Source organism: Lepidochelys kempii, chromosome 25 (genome assembly GCF_965140285.1).
Source record: "Lepidochelys kempii isolate rLepKem1 chromosome 25, rLepKem1.hap1, whole genome shotgun sequence".
Classification (NCBI taxonomy): Eukaryota; Metazoa; Chordata; order Testudines; family Cheloniidae; genus Lepidochelys; species Lepidochelys kempii.
Genome location: NC_136404.1, coordinates 9228570 through 9250964, shown reverse-complemented (window position 1 = coordinate 9250964; position 22395 = coordinate 9228570). Strand labels below are relative to the sequence as shown.

Sequence of the window (22395 nt, the reverse complement as noted above, 5' to 3'; positions counted from 1 at the left end):
CCTCTCCCAGCTAGCCCCAACTCCCACACCGACTCCTCTCCCTCCCCTCCCCCTCCCTGGTTAGCCCTAGCTCCCACACTGAGTCCTCTCCCTCCCACACCCACCGACTCCTCAGCCTCCCCTCCCCAGCTAGCCCCAGCTCCCACACCGACTCCTCCCCTCCCCCTCCCTGGCTAGCCCTAGCTCCCACACCGAGTCATCTCCCTCCCTCCACCACCCACTGACTCCTCTCCCTCCCCTCCCCCTCCCTGGCTAGCCCCAGCTCCCACACTGAGTCCTCTCCCTCCCCCACCCACCGACTCCTCGGCCTCCTAGCCCCAGCTCCCACACCGACTCCTCTCCTCCCCCTCCCTGGCTAGCCCTAGCTCCCACACTGAGTCATCTCCCTCCCTCCACCACCCACTGACTCCTCTCCCTCCCCTCCCCCTCCCTGGCTAGCCCTAGCGCCCACACCGAGTCCTCTCCCTCCCACATCCACCGACTCCTCGGCCTCCTCTCCCAGCTAGCCCCAACTCCCACACCGACTCCTCTCCCTCCCCTCCCCCTCCCTGGTTAGCCCTAGCTCCCACACTGAGTCCTCTCCCTCCCACACCCACCGACTCCTCAGCCTCCCCTCCCCAGCTAGCCCCAGCTCCCACACCGACTCCTCCCCTCCCCCTCCCTGGCCAGCCCTAGCTCCCACACCGAGTCATCTCCCTCCCTCCACCACCCACCGACTCCTCGGCCTCCCCTCCTGCTCCCGAGCTCCCACACCGAGTCCTCTCCCTCCCACACCAACCGACTCCTCGGCCTCCCCTCCCCGGCTAGCCCCAACTCCCACACCGACTCCTTTCCCTCCCCTCCCCCTCCCTGGCTAGCCCCAGCTCCCACACCGACTCCTCCCCTCCCCCTCCCTGGCTAGCCCTAGCTCCCACACCAAGTCATCTCCCTCCCTCCCTCCACCACCCAGCAACTCCTCGGCCTCCCATCCTGCTCCCCGGCAAGCCCCAGCTCCCACACCGAGTCCTCTCCCTCCCCCACCCGCTCACTGACTCCTTGGCCTCCCCTCCCCAGCTAGCCCCAGCTCCCCCACTGACTCCTTTCCCTCCCCCACCTCTCCACCAACTCCTCGGCCTCCCCTCCTTCTCCACAGATGCCTCCCAACCCCCTTACCGACTACTCAGCCTTCCCCTCCCTTGCCGGAGCTCCCACACACCCTGCTCCTTGTCTCCCCTTCCCTTTCTACACAGCCAGCCCTCACACCAACCCCTCTGGCTTCCCTCCCCATGTGGGTGCAGGCTTGGAGCTACAAAGAGTCATGAATAGGGCCCTACCAAATTCATGGCCCATTTTGGTCAATTTCACTGTCATTGGATTTTTAAAATAATAAATTTCATTATTTCAACTACTTAAATCTGAAATTTCAGGGTGTTGTAATTGTAGGGGTCTTGACCTATCAGGGAGTTGGGCTGGGGAGGGTCTGCAAGGTTATTGTAGGGGGGGGGGCTGCGGTTCTGCTACCCTTACTTCCATGCTGCTGCTGGCGGCGGCGCTGCCTTCAGAGCGGGGCGGCTGGAGAGCGGCGGCTGCAGACCGGGAGCCCACCTCTGAAGGCAGAGCCGCCAGCAGCAGCGCAGAAGTAAGGATGGCCTGGTACGGTCTCGCCACCCTGACTTCTGTGCTGCTCCCTGCAGAGCTGGGCCCTCAGTCAGCCACTGCCATTTTTCGGCTGCCCAGCTCTGAAGGCAGCAGCGCAGACGTAAAGTGGCATGGGATGGTATCGCCACCCTTACTTCTGCGCTGCTACTGACTGGGCGACCGGCAAACAACCGCTGCTCTGGCCGCTCAGCTCTGAAGGCCGCGCAGAAGTAAGGGTGGCAATACCGCCACCCCCCTAAAATAACCTTGCGATCCCCCTGCAACTCCCTTTTGGGTCAAGACCCCCAATTTGAGAAACCCTGGTCTCCTCCAGGAAATCTGTATAGTATGGGGTAAAAGCACACAAAAGACCAGATTTCACAGTGGGAGACCAGATTTCATGGTCTGTGATGCATTTTTCATGGCTGTGAATTTGGTAGGGCCCTAGTAATAAAGTAAGCTGCTGTTTTAACAAGTACAACAAAAGCAGAAAATACCCAGCAAGGTGCAGTGTGCCCACATTAACAGGGGTTGGCAGGGCCTTACATTTTACATTCCTTGGCTCTTCAATATAGTTTAGCTTACAGCCCTAATGTTGCATTAACATTGTTTTTAATGTAGCTTGGTTTTATTTCTAAGGACAGAAGGAAGGAGGGAAAGAATGAATTGGACAAAAATATTCACTGAGGTCTTGGTGCTGCAAGTTGCCCCACACAGATGAACCTCCCCACTGCACTTAGCCTTATTGAAGTCTAGAGGGCTTCACACAGCCCCTGGGTGAATATCACTGTGCCCTAGATCATGGTGCTGCAGTGATTATGCTGGCCCTGTTAAAACACTCCAGATGTTTTGAAAAAACATATCCTGAACCCAGTGCATCTTTCTAGAAGAGCAAACTCTCAGACATTTTTTTTGGCAGTGCACAATTTTTAAACATTCCTAACTTTTTACTTGTTTCTTTTAATCTTGGTCAGAGGTATAATAGTACTTCTCCGTGAGAACTATTTATTCGCACAAATTCATAGTTCAGACATTTTTTAGTTGTCCACATGTGGGGGCGGGGGGGAGTTTGGTAGTGATAGTCTAAAATGTAAAAACTAATTTTTGTGCTGTGTACCCCAATAAGGAAGTAAACAAACACTGGCCATTGTAATAGCAGAAGTTCTTCCTCCAACGGCAAATACATTACATCAGTAGGGAAACATGTTGTGCTTTTCAGCATCCAAAAGCATTTTGGAAACCAAAGCCTTGGTCCTACAATTGGATCTGTACAGGGTCTGCCTCATCTGATCTGACTGCAGAATCAGAGTTCAAGTGTGGTCCAAAGGAAATGACATGGAATTGGGAGTCAAGAAACATGAGTTCTCTTGCTGACTTGCCTGGGTGGCCCTGGGCAACTCTCTTTAGGCAATATTTTCAAAACACCTTTCATCTATATTAAATGCATGTAAAAAAGAAAAGGTTAGAATAATACAGAACCAGGGAAGGACTATTCCAATGACAAGGGTTTCTTTAATTGGGCCATGTGTATCCATTTTAATGTACAATCTTTCAGATTGCACAAGCCCTCTTTTCAAAACCAAACTTGGAGGCAGAAACTGGACAGCCAATCCTATTATCATAGATACAAAGGAGATCTTAAAACAAAGGTTTGCCTGGTGCTGAGTGTATCTGAATAGTGGGATTTAGTGTACTCTGTAAGTTACCATAAAGCACGTGGAGAAAGGTACATATAACAGAAAGGAACTGGCAGAAATATTTGTACAATACAATTTTCAAGGTCATTGTTTTCTGATGAATGTGAATGGCTGTTTGTCTTTTAAGACAGCTCTGGCTACGGAGAGAGTATTAGCTGCAGAGACTAGCTGGATTTTGGCCATTGTTTTTGTACATTCTTTTATTCATTGTGATTTTAAGACGTGCCCATCCAGAAACTCTGAGCACATGTAAAGAGACTTAATCAATAAAACACGCAAAATGAAACTAATGTTCAAATCTCCACTGATCTGCTATGGCCTGAAACCACCCTGGTCAAAACTATGTGGAAGATGATGACAAATACTGTTGCCAAAAATGCATTGTTCTGCTGCGAAGCTCATGTGACAGACCTCACCTAGCCAGCTGGTGACTTGTCTTCAGGGAAGGATGAGTAATGGATGTGAGGGAGAAATTCTTTGCTGGAAGCGTCTGCACTTAACCCCATGAGCACAAAACAGGTGAAAGAAACACGAGCATTTAATCTCATCCCTCTCCTTACGTTTGGCCGTTGATTTTTGAATCTGAAGCCAGTTGCAGATTACTGTGTCATACAAAAACTAACCTGAAACAATATAAGAGTGGCAGCTCCGTGATCTTATTCAGGCCAAAAGCAACACAACAGATAAGAGCTGCCAATTCTTGTTTTGTGTTTTACTGAGAAAAGTCTTCCACAGGGATGGATGTTCAGGTTGACTCCAGGACTGTTATCATAGTGACAGGAATTGCGATTGCTAGTAATATTTATTTATATATTTATCTAATAGCAGTTCTGTATAATTACGCTGACCCCCAGGGCTTCAGGTAAAATGGAACAAATTGTAGCAGCTTTCATCTTTAACTTGGTGCTTGAAGCAGTATATTTGTTAATGGCTTTTCTGGGAGCTGAGGTGACAGGCACCAGGGTCCTTTTCTTAATAAGAAAATCTTCACACCGTTGTGTTCCATTCCAGTGATGAAAACAGGAATATCAAAATATTTGTATAATCCTTGTTTCCTAAACCAGCAGAGATCAGGAATATTCCAGCAGTGACATGCCTCTGTGCTTTGAAGGAAAGATGAAACCCTAATATCCCTACAAGCACCTCTTATCTGGTTTACTAATTTGTGAACTTTAGATCCAACCTCTAGTGTTTTCCCAAGCCTCCCTTATAGCCATTGGGAAAATGAGAATCTGAACTGGGTTGCTCAGGATAGATGATGAGGGGATACAGAGCCTTTCACCTTTTAGGTCATCAGCCAATAGGGTGACCAGATGTCCTGATTTTATAGGGACAGTCCCAATATTTGGGGTTTTGTCTTATATAGGCACCTATTACCCCCCACCCCCGTCCCCATTTTTCATACTTGCTATCTATCGGCCAACTGCAGCCCATGCTCATAGTGTATCTGATAGTTGTTCATAGGTAGGGCCCTACCAAATTCACAGTCCATTTTGGTCAATTTTACAGTCAGAGGATATTAAAAATCATAAATTTCATGATTTCAGTTATTTAAATCTGAAATTTCACAGTGTTGTAATTGTAGGGGTCTTGACCCAAAAAGGAGTTGTGTATGGGGAGGGGGTTGCAAGGTTATTGTAGGGGGGCTACAGTACTGCTACCCAGATTTTGCATGAAGGCAGCACAGAAGTAAGGGTGGCAATAACACAACCTCCCTAAAATAAGCTTGTGATCCCCCTGCAACTCCCTTTCGGGTCAGGACCCCCAGTTTGAGCAACACTGGTCTCCCCCCGAAATCTGTATAGTATAGGGTAAAAGCACACAAAAGATCAGATTTCATGGCGGGAGACCAGATTTCACAGTCCGTGATGCATTTTTCATGGCCATATTTGTGAGATGGATGCGCCCTACGGAGGACAATGGGCTAGATAGGTAACTCTTAGGTCTCCCCTCCCCACAATGTCTTTGTTTCTACAGGATTTGAAAGTGTTGCTGATCATATGACACAGGACCAGTGCTTAGAAACATTTACTAGCCTAGAAAGAACTGATGTTGGTTCCCCAAAACATTTCTAGCCCTGGCAGCGTGTGGAATGTTGTGCCTGAAATCATGGCTGTCACTTTATTTATGTATGTCAAGGTTCCTCCCCCACTCTGAACTCTAGGGTACAGATGTGGGGACCTGCATGAAAAACCTCCTAAGCTTATCTTTACCAGCTTAGGTCAAAACTTCCCCAAGGTACAAAATATTCCACCCGTTGTCCTTGGACTGGCCGCTACCACCACCAAACTAAATAATACTGGTTACTGGGGAAGAGCTGTTTGGACGCGTCCTTCCCCCCAAAATACTTCCCAAAACCTTGCACCCCACTTCCTGGACAAGGTTTGGTAAAAAGCCTCACCAATTTGCCTAGGTGACTACAGACCCAGACCCTTGGATCTTAAGAACAATGAACAATCCTCCCAACACTTGCACCCCCCCTTTCCTGGGAAATGTTGGATAAAAAGCCTCACCAATTTGCATAGGTGACCACAGACCCAAACCCTTGGATCTGAGAACAATGAAAAAGCATTCAGTTTTTTTACAAGAAGACTTTTAATAGAAGTAAATAGAAATAAAGAAATCCCCCCTGTAAAATCAGGATGGTAGATATCTTACAGGGTAATTAGATTCAAAAACATAGAGAACCCCTCTAGGCAAAACCTTAAGTTACAAAAAAGATACACAGACAGAAATAGTTATTCTATTCAGCACAATTCTTTTCTCAGCCATTTAAAGAAATCATAATCTAACACATACCTAGCTAGATTACTTACTAAAAGTTCTAAGACTCCATTCCTGGTCTATCCCCGGCAAAGACCCAGCATACAGACAGACACAGACCCTTTGTTTCTCTCCCTCCTCCCAGCTTTTGAAAGTATCTTGTCTCCTCATTGGTCATTTTGGTCAGGTGCCAGCGAGGTTACCTTTAGCTTCTTAACCCTTTACAGGTGAGAGGAGCTTTCCCCTGACCAGGAGGGATTTCAAAGGGGTTTACCCTTCCCTTTATATTTATGACAATGTAAAACAAAAAAAGGTCAACTAATCAAAAAACTTAATTGAAGAGAACGTTAATGTTTCACAGGCTTCAGAGTAGCAGCCGTGTTAGTCTGTATCCACAAAAAGAAAAGGAGGACTTGTGGCACCTTAGAGACTAACCAATTTATTTGAGCATGAGCTTTCTGAGCTACAGCTCACTTCATCAGATGCATTCAGTGGATGAAGTGAGCTGTAGCTCATGAAAGCTTATGCTCAAATAAATTGGTTAGTCTCTAAGGTGCCACAAGTCCTCCTTTTCTTTTTGTTAATATTTGAGCCTCTTCTACAGTCTTCTCTTCCAGCAAAGAGGGAAGTTGAGCCCCAGGTTGTGGAGACATTGTCAGGGGTTCCTGATTCCAAGTTCAAGAGGCGGTTCAAAGCAAATAAGAGCAGTTAATTGATATTTTGACTTAGTGGGGGGAAAATGAATAATGGCCTATATTTTCTCCACTTAGCTGAATTAGGCTATTGTAGCTCTTCTTGAATAGAAACTGCTCATTACGTTAGCAGCAGCATGGGACTCACTCCACCTCTGACTGCTGCCTAGGGAAATGCAGCAAAGAAATATTAACTCCCTCTAACAGCTGTGACATTCTTGCATTGTTTTACAAACTCAATCCAACCAAAACAGGGGGGGAAAAACAAATTGTGAGTCCCCCTACTTTAAAAATCAAGTAATTTTGATTGCCAATTTGCTGTCTCCCTTCAGCTGCAGCAAGAACTTGTTTTTATTGTTAATACTTCAATATAGATGTAATCAAGTACCAAGACAAGCAAATTTAATTTGAGACTGAAGTGTCCCCCAAGAACCTAAAACTATTATGCCATATATAACAGTGTCATATAGTTCATATAAATCAGTATGTATGATAGCTCCCTCACCCTGTAGCTTTACATTCTGCGTTCCCAGGATCTCTCAAATGTCCACCCACAGTCTGTTGTTGGGGGTGGGGGAAGCAGCAAAACAAGATCTCATTAGGCATGATACCAAATCATTAAACAAACACAGCTCAAGCACAGCGAATTTCTGTTTGCAGTAGATCTTATAAGCAGAGCTCTTACGCCTACAAGTCTCCTTCCTCAGAACTTCTGGTTCATTTCCTCCCAGATTTCAGTTTAGTCAACTATCCAGTTTTACATTCCCCTTCCTCTGCTCCCTCCAAAAAAAGCTAGTTGTAGGGTTTGAACTTATCCTGAGCCTTGCGGGGTACAGAATTTACAACATTGCTGTTTTTGTCTTGAAAAGCTCTCCTCAAGTCCATTGACTCTTTCTTGTGAGAATAAATTTGTTTTGAAGGTCAAATATCTTGCAAACCACCTAGGTTAGAAACAAATGCTATGTGCTACTGCAAAGCAAAGCTGGGATTCTTAGAGGCTTTCCAGCACTCAGACACATTTGTTTTCCAGGTGCTTCATGAAATATGAAACCTGAAAATAAATAGTGGCTAGCCCCCAGCTTGGGTTGCTAGCTGTACACTGTGCCAAGATTACTTACAGCAAATCCCATACCTCACCCCAAAGTAACTTTCAATCCCTGATTTCTCTCCTACAGCCAGCTGGTTTGCAGTGTTCTTGGATCCAGATCCAGTAACAGACATAGAATACTTTAAATCCCTTCCCAATCTGTGCTTTAAGGGCCCACTCCTGCAAAGTGCTAAAGCACCTCCTGAGAAGTGCCGAGTACCCTATTCCCATAATTGTGCAGGATCAAGCACTAGGTGTGGGTTCCATATAAAAATAAACTCATAAATAAAAGGATCAGTGGAGAAAAAAATAGAACTAAGAGTAGGAAATCTGATCAGATAGACCTCACAGAAACACAGGATTCTATCAAACCTCTGCTCCCTAACATTTATGGCAACTGAAATATACCTGAATGGTTTTTTAGCTTGTGGATTTACAGTTCAGTATATTAAGATGTTCCATAAACTTTAATCTTGCATAAAAATTCCTGTTGCTGCTGAGAATTATGAATAAATGGATAGAATAAATTCACATTTAACAAACAATAAGATAGAAGATATTGCAATGTCCTTATCATGCTATACCATCTGCCCGTTTAAGAGAGTGTTTTCATTCACTTAGGGCCTGATCCTGCTTGCACGGATTTCATTGTGATTGCTTTCATGTAATGTAATGGGAGCAAGATGAGGTCCTTAGAAAGTGTCCAGTCCTGTGAGGTGCTGGGTCCCTCCTGAGTGATGTTGAATGCCCTTAATTCCCACTGAATTTGTGGAGAAAACGAAGGGGTGCAGAGCCCCTTACAGAATCAGATCCTAATAAAACAAGTCCCTGCTTGAGTGTGAGTAATTAGTATTTGTGATGCGCAGTGGCTTTGTGGAATTCCTTCATGAACATTTTCAGTCACTGTGGACCCCTTCACCCAGCTGCATGCTGGATCATTTGTGCGCTGGGTTTAGTTGTTTGTTTTTTGCTCAGCTTCCCTTTTATTTTACAGAAGTGTTCAGCAACTAGGATGATTCTTTACAGCATGAGCTATTCTTACTCCGCCCTTGTTTGTTGTTTTTTGGGTTCTCTGTAGCATTGGCTGTTCTTGTTTAATTCCTGTTGGGCCTGGAACAGTCAGTTTTAGGGACGAGGAAGTGCATAGTGTGGAGCTGCTTTTGTAACTCATAATTTGGTCTGAAAATGTTATCAAAACAAACGGATGCCAGCAGTGCGAATGTTAAGACCCATGCAAAATCTGCTCTGTCAGGAATCAGTTCAGAGTCAGTTGTTCTGCCAAACAGTTAATTAGAATGGATTTAGTCAGAGGAGACTTTTCCCCAATTATACCATTCTTGTGATATTATTAACTAGTATACTCTCCCATAAATAAAATGAAGACTTCTGGGCAGGGTAGGCAATTTCTCCTGGAATAAATGGTGTGTGTGTCACACTCTCCTTCAGAAAGGCACTACCATTAGAACGGTAGCTCACTAGCCATTGCTAAAACATTGGTCATGGTTGGGGCCAAGTCCTGCAGACCTAATGGGTAGCAGAAGTGGCATGATGGGGGAGTAACCCAGTTGCAAAAATACCATGATGATCCTGCGCCACACTCCTCTGCCTTGGTGATGTGTCCCTTTGGGGGAGGGAAAATGCAGAGGGCACTGTGGTATGGCCAGTAGATTCACAGTTTTTACCCCTGGGTCATACAACAGCCTACAGAAAAGTTCTGGGCCCACAAACTTGAAGCTGCAGTAACAGCCACAGACCGGATGCTTCTGGCAGTGCACACCTGGAGAGGGGAGGAGTCCAACCCCCGCAGAGATCTCCTCCACAAAACCTATTTACTACGGTTTTGTGCAAGACCAGGGCTTTTACCCTTGATGCCATCAGTATCTGAGCCAATATTTGCCCATTGCTCTTTGTACGGTGATCATTAGCAGAAGTGGAGTTGGGAAAAACCACTAGGCTGACTTGGATACACACTCTTTCTCTCGCTCTCTCTGATGGGGTGAGAGTTCAGTCCCTGTGGCCTATTCAGTCCTTGGCGTCTCTGCTGAGTCTTCCATGAGAGGGACAATTCGTATTAATTTTGTGATGTGGATACTTGTCCTCTGGAAATTAGACTGAGAACCTACTACTTTCATATGGAGTCTCTCATGTCATACAAGAATTCAGCAAACACTATAGGTGAATACGTATGTGAGAGATCAGACCAATGCCAAAATAGCAAACACGGTTACATGTCTGTCCCACAAGATTGTCTATGACCCTTGCAGGCTGTTCTATCCTTGCTTTGTGCTGTTCATTTTCCACACAAAGTGTTAATACACCTTGCTTCAAACCAGTAAATGGTTATATAAGTCTGCCACCCCTTTACTCGGTCATGGGCTGTTGCTTCCTAGTTGCTATGGTGAACCAGACATGCTTTTGAGTTTGACTTCAGTGTGTTTTTGAACTATTTGTACTGGACACCAAGAGAACAAGTGCATTGCTTTATCTGACTATAAAATATGGCCTTGGATATTAGAATCAGCCATACGAACAAAATCAACAGCTGATATTTTAAGAGCATGCTTTGAATGGCAGACATCCAACAACAGTTAAGGATTTTGATATTGGGAATCTCGCCCCACCATTTGATCCTGCAAACAACCCAAAGACAGCACATATGGAACTGATCAAATTGCCTCATGTGGAGTGAGATCAAATCAGCCTAAAGAAAGCTGAACGACTGTGCCAACATGTGCCAGGGATGCACATGTCTACCCAATTATTAAGATCAACAATGCTCAAGTCTGTGCAGAAGTTTTGCAGCCTAGGGAGTATGCGGTCACAGAATGCCACCTTTGATGAGATTACTCATTGCATAGCCAAAGCCAGCTTGCATTTGGAAAGCTGTCATGCCACCTATGGAATGACAGAGGCATCAAAATAAGCACCAAGCTAAATATGTCAGGCAGTTGTGCTTTCAGTGCTGCTGTATGTTTGAGAGACAGACAATCTCTCACCATCGCATTAGGAAACTTTCATGTAAACCATGCATCAGCCATCAAATGGTAATGACTTAGTCAAAAAGAAAAGGAGTACTTGTGGCACCTTAGAGACTAACCAATTTATTTGCATGAGCTTTCGTGAGCTACAGCTCACTTTATCGGATGCATCCGATGTGAAGTGAGCTGTAGCTCACGAAAGCTCATGCTCAAATAAATTGGTTAGTCTCTAAGGTGCCACAGGTACTCCTTTTCTTTTTGCGAATACAGACTAACACGGCTGTTACTCTGAAACCTGACTTTTAGTCACTATCAACCTGGGCTTTGGACTGGAGGCCTCTTGATGAAGAGGTCCGTTTCGTTATCCGGAGCACTTCAGTCCTCCTTGAGCTTCTTTATAAAAATTCTCTGGATACAAATTAATGTACTTTGCTCTATAGCTGTTATTGTTTAACCTCCAAAAGCTGAAGTTGAGACATTTGAGTTTTATTATTTAACCTAGATTGACAGGTTTGACTAGTTCCACTGCAGCTTTTGTACATGCCTCAGTGGAATGCCCCGAAAGGCCATCTTGTAATGAGCAATGAGCCAGAGAATCATGATGAATATTCCTGTCACCTAAGTAACAGTGCACTAGGGGGGCTGTTTATTCCTCTCTTGTCCACCAATGTAAGCACACCTCCCTCATAAAGATGTACTGACCCAGTCCATAGGGCCTTCCTACTTCAGAGGCAAGTGTAGATAAGCTCTGAATTAACACTCCAGGGCTGCAGCTTTCCTACTTCAAAGAAGACACTACCTTTGCCAATCAGAGGAGTTCGTAGGTATGCCACCACGCCCAGCGTGTTGCTCGCTTGATGTGAGAATTCTCTCATCGATATAGTGTTGTCTACACTGGGGATTAGGTCAGTTTAAATGCCTTGTTCGGGGGTGAATTTCACACCCTTGAGCAACATAGTTATATCAACCTAATTTCCTAGTGTAGACCAGGCCTTAAGTCTAGTAATTAAATCCGCTGATGGAGAGTCAGGACTCCTTGGTTCTACTTCCAACTGTGCCATTGTTTTGCAGTGTCCTTGGGAAAGTCATTTAAGATTTTTTGTCCCTCAATTTCCTCCTCTGTAAATTTGGGAATAAGAATGCCTATCTCCCTCCCTCCCAACCGTACACGTATCCGAGGCTTAGGTCACATTTGTAACACTTCAGAGGAAAGGTGCTAGAGAATTGTCAATAGTATTACATCCATGGCATTGCACTTAAAGGGCTGATATAAGGAATGTGACAATGTAGGAATTTCCTTACTGGATCACAGTAACAGATACTCAATCTGGTATCCTGTTTCCAATCATGACCTATACGAAATGCTTCAGAGGAAGGTATTCCTACGAGGTGTTTCAGAAGAGCGCCTGATATTGCGTAAATAAACTGACATTGACCGCAATTAGCAAATTAGCCCTTGAATAGGCTCCAGTTATTCTAGCTAGTGAGGCTATTTATTAGTATTATTCATATAAATGAATAATCCCTATTTAAACTCTTTGCCTCAACAGCTAGTCACAGTGAGTTTCACAGGTTTACTGTATTTTTTAATAGATTCAGATTATGATGGATGTGTCACTAGGACAACATCTCCTTGCCTTCATCCTTGGTGTAGGGCACCTTCCAAGACAGCATACAGATTTCTGAATTCCCAGTTTTTAATATTCCCCACAATGCATTGACTCCACCCAAATATCATCACAGTTTGGCTGCTGGATACAGATCTACTCATCCCCTCACCGACAGCAGCCAAGCAGCATTGGGAGCTAAAGAGCATGTTCAAGGTCTCATTTACTAATTGCCATCAATGGCCATTCAGTTGTGCGAGCACAGCCTCACCCCATTGTTTGGGCTCATTCTTCTCCCAGCCGAGTTCAATGGGAATAGCTAGTCACATCCTGTTCCCCCAAGAATGGAACCAATAAGAGTCAGCAAGTTTGCTCCAGCTGCTGGAACAATAACTACAAAGCTGTCACACTGAATGTATGTTAAATCAAGTACTGAACTGAATGGGCTACAGTGTATGAATTAAAACAGACCACTTCAGAGCTCCCTGAAGGCAGCGTGTACATATAGGGTAATCACATAGATCTCTATGGCAGTATACCTCAGGTATTCCACTAATAAAACACCTTGCATTTATGTAATGTTTTTGCATGATGAAAATGCTTTGTAATGCACTTGCAATTCATTAAATCCTTACAGTATGCTTAGGAAGCTGGAAACTTACTATCCTTATGTTATATCACAGATAGGAAAACTGAGGCACAGGCAGGTGATGGGTCTTGCCCAAGCCTATACAATAGCAATGCTGAGATTAGAGCTCAGGAGTCCCTGTTTCTGACATTCTAAATCAAATTATAGTAATGACAGATGCATCCTACCAGGGCTGGGAAGTTCAGTAGGACTTCAAACTCAACTCATTTGGTTTCTCCTGGAACAGTAACTACACACAATCCTCCTTTTTGTGCGAAGTCCTCAGTCATTTGGTATCCCAGAAAGTAGTCCTGATCCAACTAGACCAGAGGTGGGCAAACTACGGCCTGCAGGCCACATCTGGCCCGCGAGACCATCCTGACTGGGCCTTGAGCTCCCGGCCAGGGAGGCTAGCCCCTGGCCCCTCCCCAGCTGTCCCCCCTCTCCCACAGCCTCAGCTCACCATGCTGCCAGCGCTCTGGGCGACAGGGCTGCAAGCTCCTGCCAGGCAGTGCAGTGGCGTGGCTGGCTCCAGCCGGGCGGCACGGCTGCCAGTCCTGCTGCTCTGAGCAGCATGGTAAGGGGGTGGGGACTGGGGGGTTGGATATGGGGTCCCGGTGGGCAGTCAGGGGACAGGGGGTGGTTGAATGGGGCAGAGGTTTGGCAATCAGGGGATTGGGAAGAGGGGGGGTTGGATAGGTGTGGGAATCCTGGGGGGCCTGTGAGGAGATGGGGTGGGTGGTTAGGGGTGGGGTCCTGGGAATGGGCGGTCAGGGGACAAGGCGCAGGGATGGTTGGATGGGTCAGGAGTTCTGAAGGGGGCAGTCAGGGGACGGGAAGTGGGAGGGGGCAGGGGCCAGGCTGTATGGGGAGGCACAGCCTTCCCTACCCGGCCCTCCATACGATTTCGGAACCCCGATGCGGCCCTCGGGCCAAAAAGTTTGCCCGCCCTGAACTAGACAGTTAAGATACCATGTTTTATTTAAAAAAGCAGAGAGGAAGAGGATTGTGTCACCCTAGCTGGGAAGCACTCCTTGTGGCACAGAGCAGTGTCCAACAGGACATTGGTAGTTGCCATTTTTCTGCTAGGAAAGGGAAAATGTAATTACTCATCTGATTATTAATTGACCCCCCATGTGTAGCCCCTGGATCTTTGGGTAATCTTTCTTTTCCGGGGGGGGGGGGGCAGACAAAGATCTATTTTCCTCACTGCTGAACACCAGATTACTGGGGTTCTGAACAAAGCACCAAGATGAGAGAGCTTCTCCATCCACTGGGGTGGGAAAGTCAAATACATCTTTTCCTCTATTACTTCTGGTAGCTCAGGAGAGACTAAGACTTCATGATCCTACCATGCTTGCCAAGATGGAGGGGGTTCTCAGAGCTGTTGGGGATTGTTTGTGCCTGCTCTCTTCAGGATGAGAGACTAGCTACAACTGCTCACACAGAACCAGAGCACCTCTCTTCATCCAGGCTAGGATCTAGGGTGACCAGATGTCCTGATTTTATAGGGACAGTCCCAATATTTGGGGCTTTGCCTTACATAGGTGCCGATTACCCCCTACCTGATTTTTTACACTTAGTGTCTGGTCACCCTGCTAGTAACCCTCTCCTTTTTGGGGTGGCCCCGAGATGGGAGAGAGAGTTAGGTTGTTTCTAAGCAGGTGTCAAGTCCTCCCAGCTGTTTACAAGGAATTTATCAAGTTTTCTATTTGTAGAAAAAGCCTCACAAGAATCCTTTTAATGAGTTCCTTACTAGAGTTGCTTGACCCTCAGTTACAGGCAACTTCTCTGAAAGTACATTTGGTAGCTATTTCAGCTTTCCATTATCATGTGAAAGGAAAACCAGTTCTGTCTTCTGGCCTTTGTCATCCTGTTCACACAGCCCTTGTGGTACATTTGAAACCTCCCCTCACACAAACTCCCCCACTCCCACCCCCCGCTGTATTGTGGGATAACAAAACATAATCTAGCTAGATTGCTTTTAAACACTGGCGTACCTGTCAAATCAAAGTCTTTATATGGAAGATAGTAACTTATGTGGAAAACAGACTCAGAGTGAGCAAGCTTTAAGCCCTAGCTACTGATCTACATAAACTTCCCTAAGGATAAGATGATGCTACTAAGCAACCCTTTAGAAAGCAAGGTGGGTTTGGAATTCCAGTTTATGTAGCCATCCTGCCAAAATACTTCTTGCATGCTTCTTGGACACACCCTTCCCCACAACCTCAATGTAAAAAGGTCCCTGGACACATTGAAGAACATACTGAAATTTTAGGAAAATCCCAGTTTTTACTTTCTTTTGATACAGCTACAATAGATTTTACTTTTCCTAGAGAATCCTGTATAAATGGATATTTGAGTGCATTTCTCGTTACTAACCCTCAGTGAACGTGCAGCCTCAAGGTCATGTCAAGGCACACACAATCCAAGGGAAGTCAGCTTCTGTAGTCCATTTATGATTGATTTTCACCCAGGAGCATTTCAGGAGTTTTCTGCCTACTCTTACAAACATTAAGTACTTGGGCTCATCCATGTAGCAAGATTTAGCATTAGGGTGCCCCTCACCACATAATTTTTTATTTTGGGGCTGTCTCTATTGTCCTCCATGTTTTCTGGACAGTATCTTTAGTCCTCCTAAATCTTCAGTAGTCAAACTATATGTAAGGCTCACTTTATAAGATCAGTTTGGTGATTCACCTACCACTGAAATACACCTCTGGGGTGAAGCTTGGCAGCAGTTTAACGGCACAGAGAAACACTACACTACATGAAAAGTACCATATCCAAACAAAAACAAGAGGAAGTTTTGCCAGTCTAGAAGTATCCAAGTTGGAATTTGGCAAGCACACTGGGGCTAATGTCCATCCTCTTAAGGAAAAGCCCATAGGATCTTTAACTACTGTGGTCAGGATCTCTATTTTAGGTCTCCTCTGACAGTCATCCTCTCCAGCAGTATGCTGCTTCCTCACACCATTCTGGGCCACTAGTTCAGTAGTGACTTAAGGGGAAGAGCACCTCCGACTGAATTGCCAGTGATGCGTCCTGCAGGTCTGAGGTGTTCCTTTGAGGTCTCCTATCCCGGTGCAAGGAAATGACTAGAAATAGGATTTTGGGGCAGGGGAAAATTTTGGGTGTGAAAACCAGTTGGCTTTCATCTTCCTTTGCACCAGGGCTAAATCCAGCCCTCTTGCAAGAGGGTACAACTCCACCAAAAATCAGTAACTTGCCATTGTCCCCTCTTTCCTCACTCGAAGCATGAGAATGTTGAAAGGCCTGACCTGTCACATGACAGCTGTGAGGAGGCAGAGGCAGGTTTCCTGAAGCAAGGCTGAGCTGAGGCATTCGATTTCTCTCAGGAAGGTCTGTTCAATAGCTCTGTGGTTTTTAAAACATTACAGATGAGTGGCAGAGAGCAGTTCAGAAATGATGCTGCGATTGGATCTGTGGGAGCAAACCACCTGCCAATGAAAGCTCGCACTGCATGTTGTCAGTTTGTGGAAATTGACATTTTAAATGCCCAAATCCCAAGAGGCTGCTCTGGCTAGAACAGGGCTATAGGAGCTAGTTGTTTCCTATATCCCCCCGTGGCATGCTTGGGGCCAGAAGCAGCACTAGTATTTCCAGAAGGAAACACAATTGAGGGGGCTTTTGAAATGCATTGGCCTTCCTTCTCAGAAATGGGGTCTGGAATTACAGCTGCTACTCAGATATTTCCCCGGAGATGTGCAGGAGAGAGAAAAAGATGTTCCTCAAACCGGTAACCTTAAATTTTCAGGGCAGTATGGGAAAGGAATTGGCAACAAGGTGACTTATGATCGGACCGGGTCTGTTCAGCAGTCACCCTGTTGGGCTGTGGGACTTAGACTGGGGAGCTCTGGCTCTTACCATCTCCAGCACTGAACAGCACCACCACTTTGAGGCCGTCTTAGGCTCCTTTTCGGTTGCCCTGTCCTGTAGCTTGTTGAGAACTTTTACCTAGCTTTTCGCCTGGCACAGTGGGACTCTGACTTGCCCGAGGCCTCTAGTGGCTACCATGCTGTACATTTAAAATAATAAAATGAACCTGCTATTGCCTCCTCCCAGAGGTCACACTGCAGGACAAGCTTTTCATCATCATCCTCGCCTTCACCACCACCCCCTTCTGGGGAGAAAGCCAAGAATGATCTACAGGGCACATACAGTTTGTTTCAGGGGAAAAACCATGCCTGGGTATTTGACTCTGTGCCAGGATTGTGTTGCGACTGGGCGACAGCGATTCAGACATACTCTACGTGCAGAGAAAAAGGAGCCAGAGCAAGCCCCACGTGATATTAGCAGCATACCCCTCTCCCACTTGCATTGAGACTCCTTACAACCATTGAGTGGAGCAAGACTGAACTGAGGTCTCTGCATGTGCATGCATATTACTTTAGAATGCTGCAGATTAACAAACTGCTAGAGGGAAGCATTTTAATGATGAAAAGCCATACAGAGCTCACTTATTCTCCGTATCCATGGAAAAATTACTCCAGCCACCCCCCTTCTCTCCAATTGAGTGGCTTCAAAATATGCTGGGCGGGGGGAGGGGAGAGAGAGAAGTGGGAAGTTTTTCCCCTACCCCCAGTGTGATTTATCTGAAGTGCAGACTGCTGGATTTTCGTTGCCAATTGGGAAACATGCTGAAATCAAAAACGGTCAGGACTGGTCTGGTAGACTTTAAATGTTTAAACACAGAAAATACCACAGTGGAGCCCAGATCTATGAGCGAGACAGCTCCCGAACAGTATCGGTGCCCCTCTCCTTTGCCCATCCAACACAAGCAAAAACAGATGGGAAAGGCAGCCTGAGCACAGGACTAGGGCTAAGGACTCTGATCCCAGCTCTCTAAATCTTACTCATGCTTATTATTGCAATGTGGGGCATAGATCAGCATTCACATAGATCGGCATTCCCCATCAGTACCTGGCCCAGGCCAGGGAAGCCAACGATCTAACCAGCAGAGCAAATTCAGTGATGAATCCTGGTCACATGCCACCTGAGGCACCCTGTGTCTAAGAACCAACTGAAAAACAGGGCCTCATTGTACTAGGCACTGTATAAGGTCTTAGAATCAAAATGGACAAGCCAGAAACTGGGTAGGGAAAGGGATACAAGCTCCGATACAGAGTCACTCTGTGACCCTAGGTAAGTTAATTTATTTCATTTCTCTGTGCTTCAGTTTCCCAATCTGAGGAGGAGAGAATACTTACCTCCTGCACAAGCATGTTCTGAGGTTTAATTGATGTAATGTTTGTCAAGTGCTTTGAAGGTGACGATGGTAGAGCAACATCAGGAATTTCTTAGCTAAAGCCAGCCAAGCCTCTAGCATCAATATTTCATGAATACATTTAATTTCAAACCACAACTGCCTCCCCAACTGGTGTGGGGGGGAGGGGTTAACACTGGGATCCTTTGCTGACCCTCTCATTTCCATCTAGATGCCCCAACCCCACCCTTCCAAACAATCACTGGCTTTCTCCACACAGTTCAGATCAAGCTTTTTGATATTTTCTTATAACATTTGGGCATCTAAAAAAATCACTGTCACATCCATTCCTAACTTAGTCCGTGTCCCATAGAGTTTCCCTGTTATTGCTAAGCTTTCTTTGTTCAAGTTCTGTTTCTCTCTTCCTCAGGGCTTTCCAGTGTCTGGTCCCCTCAGATTACTTTTCCCTATAGCACTCAGCACTTTCTTCTCCTTTCATCTCTCTACCTTTCTTCTGAGCTGTTTACTGTTCTCTTCAGTTTCCCCTCTTCCTTTGTGTATTCCTTTCCTCTGTTTTTCTTCTCCTTTCTCTATAAGGAGTCTTTTTACCCTCCTTCCATTCTCAATCCTGTCCAGCTTGTCTGTGTGTGTCTCTCATTGCTTTCAGGCGCTGATGTAACCATGTATTTAAGCACATGGAGAGAATGAGTGAAAGATACAAGGGATGTATTAGTGCGCTGTTGATTGCATTTACTGAGGTGCTTAAAGTTAGGCACGTGCCTGGGTGCCTGCTAAATTGGAGGCATAGTCTTTCCATTCTGCCCTCTTCTGCTTCAGCTCCCCCTTCAGTTCCCTGTATGAATCACACCCATTCTCCCCACCCTGCTCATCTATGCTTCACCTCCTCGTTTCCTTCCTGAGCGGATCATGATCTGTATAAGCCGTATTCTGCTGCAGGCACATCCAGATGCACTTGGTTGTGTGCTTGCCTCTTGGTTTCCCAGCAGGGGACAGAAAGCCTTTCTGCTCCCCGCTGAATCGCTGCCAGAGGAATAGTGTTGCTAGTGTTTAACTCCAGCATGCTGCATAGAGAAAACTATGGAGGTGACAAGAAAGGGTGGGTAGCTCTGCTGAGAGCCCTCTCCCAGGGTAGGATGTCAGCCTGTTAAGGAGCTGATAGTCCATCTTGGTTTAGCAATGCCGTGATAACCCTCTACAAGTGTTTAAACCTCAAGAAGAATGGTTTGGGTGTGATGTGATTAATGGGATTGTGTTACATAAGAGGGCTCAGTATTAGGTTCTCTTTCTGACAGCAAAGTGGCTTGGACTGTGGAACAGACTCCCACAGGAAGGGATAGAAGCCCTAGTGCTTGAGATATTGGAAATTGGACTGGACAAGACTCCCAAGAATATACTGGAAGAACAAAGCCTAAATTTGCTGAAGAGGGAAGCAGGGAAAGGTGGATTTTAAATTTAGCCTTATAAACACAATATTCTGCTATTTTTAGAAGGGTCATAGGTATAGCTAGCCCATAGCACCCCTGCTGGTGAGGGCTGGCACTGTAGGTTTCCCCACCTGTGCTTCCCCTCAACCAGGTTTTCCATCCCTCCTCGGGATTTGTAGGGTTCAAGTCTCTAGCTGGGTCTCACAGTTCAAGCCACTTCCAAGATAACCAGTATCCAAACAGGTTCTTCTGTCCCACTTGGGTTCCTCTTGAGCCCACCCTCCAGGCTCAGTTCCCAGCCCATTATCTTTAAGCCTTTCTAGTCTGGGGTAGCATATTGACTCTTAGGGGACTTCAGGGAAGGAGCTTCACACTCTCAGGGTTTCCTTTCCCTCTTCCGGTCTCTGGGATAGGCGCACAGAGTCCCTCCACAGAACCCCAGCTTGTTCTCTGCTCTTCCTCTCCCACCCTGAGCTTTCTCAGGCTTTTTAGGAGGCCCGGGTATTTCAGGTTCACACCCGATCTCAATTGGATCAGTCCCTCCAGGCTGGGAAGCAGCTAAATTATGGCACAAACAGATCTGCCTGAAGAGAGCTGGCCAACCCCAGGTCTCCTGGCCCTTAAAGGGGCAGGCCATCCTGTCATTCTCAGGAAACGGGGTTCTTACTCTAACAGAGCACAAAGCGTTAACCTCCCCACTTAACAAAAGGGGAAACTGAGGAACAGAGAAGCACTGTGACGGGCCCAAGACTGCAGAGCAAGTCAGTGGCAGAGCAGTTACTACCACAGCACCTCCTGCAGGTCCATCCAGGAATTAGCTCATGCCAGCCTCAGAGCACCTCCTGCTGGCCAGTGTCTCTCCTGCCTCAGGCCCCCCATGTCTCTCCCAGACCCCAGTACCCCTTACCTTGGTGTGCTGCCCTACAGAAGTGCCCCTACGCTCTGGGTCTCCCTTCCCAGGGGAACCCCCTCCCCCTATACCCATCTTGACTCAGTGGCTACTGCCAGTCATCATCTAGCCCCCCCATTCTCTGGGGCAAACTGCAGGCTGTAATGGCCACTCATTACTGGCAAGGGGTTTGGACCAGCTGCCTCTACCTATCCCCAAGCTGCCCCAGTACCTCCTTAGGCCTTTAACAAGGCCTCAGCCTGGGGAGTTGCCGGGCTGGAGTGCTCCTGCGCGGCCCTTCCCACTCCAAGGCTGGAGTGAGAGTGAGCTAGTGCCTCCCTAAGCCCTTATATCAAGGCCAGTTGTGGCCTGATTGGGTGTGGCCACAGCTGTGGCTGCCTCCCCAATCAGCTGATCTCAGCTGCCTTTAACCTTGTTCCCTAGGAGCGCGGTAACTGCCCTGCTTCACAGAGCAAGAATGAAACCCTTCTCTCCTGACTCCCATCCCCATGAGTCTGACTTTATCACTGAAGTCTATTGCACTCTCCAGCCTGTGTGCTTCAGGCCAACCCCAGCACGGGAATGGAATAGACTGCTCTGACAAGTGATGTGTTCTGCTGGCAATGAGAGGCCACGCTCAGCAGTGACAAACCCACACTGCCTTCGAGAGATGCTTTCAAGATAAACATCTCTTTCTGCACCTGAGAGTCTTGCTTCTGCCTCTTCAAGCAGTTTTCCTCCATGCTCTGAATCTCCCAGTGAGCATAGCAGCTTTCTGAAAGAGCCAGTGCCCAGTGTAAAGCAAATTGCAGGGGAAATACCTTGGATAAAAGGCAATGCTAAAGTCTGAGGTTGCTGGGCTTCTCTCTGCAGTTTGGGGAGGAATGGGTCAGCCTTGCATATTGAATAGTTTGTGTTTCTTCAAAACTCCTTTCACCCTAGAGTCTCCCCAACATGGTTTGTGGTGAAACCCTAACAGATATACTTATAGGATTTGGAGTAGGGGGGAGAGTCAAGGTCTTCTACTTATAGGATTGGGGCGCTCCTTGTATCATTCCATTTCCCCAACCCTATTTTACTCTACTCATCTTCCTCAAAGACCTGGTGTCACATGAGTTTTCCCTCTGCCTGTTGGTGCTACGCCTTCAGACAACCAGAGAAAGCACTCTCAGTCTCAAGCAACAGCATGCTCCCTCCACAGCATTGTGAGCCAGCAGGCAGAGCTCTGCTTTGGCTTCAGAGCTGGAGTCCCCTCTACGTCACGGCAGGCACCGGACCAGTGCCTGGCCTCACAGTTCAATTCATGTTGTTTGCCTGTTATTTGAAACTTGGCTCTGACATTTATGTTTGATACATTAGCAACATCCTTTCACTTCTTAGTTTTGAATTCTTTGCATTGTCCTTTCTGGCATGCTCACTCTCTCCAAGTAGAGAGCCAGTTTGTTTCAGTGATGGTGGATGCATGGTTAAGGTACCTCCAGAAACATGCCCCTTAGATCCCCTGTAGGCAAATTAAGACATTCCCCCTGCCTCATATCACTCTCTTGCTTTTAAAAAGGCCCTGGACACATTGTACATATAGCCGGATTCATACCTGGTGTCATACCGCCTTTAGAGGGACATCACTCATTGTAATCACAAAAACAACGAGGAGTCCTTGTGGCACCTTAGAGACTAACACATTTAGTTAAAACCCACTTCATCAGATGCATGGAGTAAAAATACAGTAAGCAGAATATATATTATAGCACATATATTCTGTTTA

The 22395-nt window shown here is 46.5% G+C and overlaps 1 protein-coding gene across 2 annotated transcripts in view; it reads left to right on the top strand.

The window, feature by feature from the left end:
- Window positions 1–18070: 18070 nt before the first annotated feature.
- The window catches only part of JSRP1 (junctional sarcoplasmic reticulum protein 1), a 40429-nt gene continuing 36104 nt past the window's right edge, over window positions 18071–22395 (top strand). For both annotated transcript variants that reach the window (XM_073324244.2, XM_073324241.2), the window contains exon 1: window positions 18071–18235. The gene's annotated coding sequence lies outside the window, so the exon portion shown is untranslated. The remainder of the gene's footprint in view (window positions 18236–22395) is intronic.